A 2,401-nucleotide genomic window follows, 5' to 3' on the forward strand; every position below is an offset into this window, starting at 1 on the left:
TTATCAATCGCCAATTAGTAGCTCCATAGCGACTTTTTAGCGACTGATTTTTTTAGCGACACACTGTTTAGCGACTACGTATGTCAGTCGCCAATCAGTCGTGACTAAGTAGTTAGCGACTGTATAGTGACTGTTTTTGCAGTCGGTAAATCCATGTTTTCTTGTAGTGAATAGAGCAGTTTGAGTTTCAAATTTACAATAATGTAAATAATTTTTTTTTTATTTTACAAAAAAATAAATAAAGAAGTTCACCCCAAATATTGTCCTGGGAAATATGCCTTTTTGGATCTTTCCTTGACTCATTGCTCAAACTTTTCAGAGGTTGGAAATTTTGTTAGGAAGTCTTTTTGAGTTCGGACTTTAGTTAATAATTAACTATCGAGCAACACAATATCTCATATATTACATAATCACAACATCCATGGAACAACCATTTAAAAGTTATTGGGATTATGATGTAGCTTAGCAATTATTACATATTACATCGACTAAGATATATGGTGATGAATAATGCAAGATTCATATCATCAGCACACGCAAACACACATTTTCTTATAAAAACTGAAGCCATCTCATCTCATACCCATCAGCTTCCCTTCTTCGTTATATGACTACCACCAGCGTCATCTTCCTTCATCGTTATGTAGACTGCATTATAGCTATACAAGCATCATATATTTATTTAAAAAATCCATATATAAGTTTTTTTAATAAAGGATATTTTTATAAAATTTAATTTATAAAAATAATTATATTATTATTCTTGTCAGAAATTAAAATTTCAAAAATATCTAACTTAGTAAAATTTATTAATAAAAATAGAATTCCAAAAGTACCACATTTCTGTTTTTTTTTCTATGAAAAATATACAATGAAAATATCATTAAAAAATCAGGTTTCTAAAATATCCTTTAAGTTTATAATTTTGAATGTATAATTTATTAAAAAAAATAAGTGTTCGTTATAAAAATATATTTTACATCCTATTATTTTATAACTAGTTATCACTGTATATACATAGTTAAAAACTTAAAACCGATTGTCCAATTTGAAAAAAATAAAATAAAATTACTATTGTTTTCATACCGGCAGCGGTTAGGTATGCGGCAATGGAGGAGGCACATGCGGCAATAGTGGTAATAGCATATGTGGCATTTGGTCCGGCGGTGCTACACTCGGCATCCGGGGCAGTGGTGGGACATTTGGCATCAAGGACGGTGGTGGTGGTGCATTTGATATCCGGGGCGGACGTGGTAATAGCATATGTGGCATCTGGGACGGTCGTGGTGCACTTGGCATTTGGGGCGGTGGTGGTCCATTTGGCATCAAGTGCTGTTGTGGTGAAGTCGAGATCCGAGGAGGACGTGGTTCAGCCAACTTGCCGGGTGGTGGCCGAGGTGGTAGCCGAGGTGGTAGCCGGGGTGGTAGCCGCATTTGCCGCCTCGGTGGAAGCCTTGTAAGACCTCGAAAACTTTTTGATGGTCGTGCTGCCAACAGCTTATCTATTTATAAAAATTAAACATTAGGAATATCAAATATTTGAAATTCGTGATAAAAAATAAATTCGATAATAAAATCTTATTCACTTATTATTATGTGAAAAGTGTACACAAATATAATTTTCACTTGTTAAATAAACAGTATTCTATAGACAACAATGATATATTAATTTATATTAAACGACATATAGAAACTAAAATAATCACAAAATTGGATTTACCTATATGAATAAATATGAAAATTGCAATAATTAGTATTCATTTTGTTTTGTAATTTCATAGTTATTTCATAATGAGGGCGCACGATGTGGATAACACCTAGACCTTGGCAACGCCCTAACTTATGTAAATTTATGTAACCTAGACCTCGGAGACTTTTGGCCTAACACAGCCTAACTTATGTATACTTATAATGCGTGTAAACACTTACGTCGGAGACTTTTGGCCTCTGCGACTTCCACTTGAGATGAGAGAAATAAGAGCACAATAAACAAAGACAGAGGAAGAGAAACGAAATTTGATGTCTTTGTAGCCATTAAGCTTAGTTTCATACACTCTAAAATTTTCATTACAAGACCTATTGACTATTTATATACATAAGAAAATTAATATCTTTTTTTTTTTTGCCAACTAAGAAAATGAATATCTTTATACTAAATTGTGTACGATGAGGCTGGGCCTACCCTCCAACACCCGGAAATTTGCATTTTGCCCAAAAATCTTTATTAGATTACAAAAAAAAAAAAAAAAAAAATGATGGCTAACTCAAGACATATATCTAAAATAATCCATAATATATAAAAAGAACTGAATTTTTGTGTTAGTTATAATGAGAATTTGTTAGAAACGTCCATTTTGAGTTACCTCTTTTCAAAAATACTTTTTCTTTATGAGCATTTTCA

At 32.5% G+C, this 2,401-nt stretch overlaps 1 long non-coding RNA gene across 1 annotated transcript; it reads right to left on the reverse strand.

Moving 5' to 3' along the window:
* Positions 377 to 2,077, reverse strand: LOC109127583. The gene is made up of 3 exons (XR_002034142.1): positions 1,930 to 2,077; positions 1,087 to 1,502; positions 377 to 648 (listed from the first exon to the last, which is right to left on the reverse strand). It is a non-coding gene; the product is annotated as an uncharacterized LOC109127583 (long non-coding RNA).

The sequence above is a fragment of the Camelina sativa genome, chromosome 11 (assembly GCF_000633955.1).
Source record: "Camelina sativa cultivar DH55 chromosome 11, Cs, whole genome shotgun sequence".
Taxonomy (NCBI): Eukaryota; Viridiplantae; Streptophyta; class Magnoliopsida; order Brassicales; family Brassicaceae; genus Camelina; species Camelina sativa.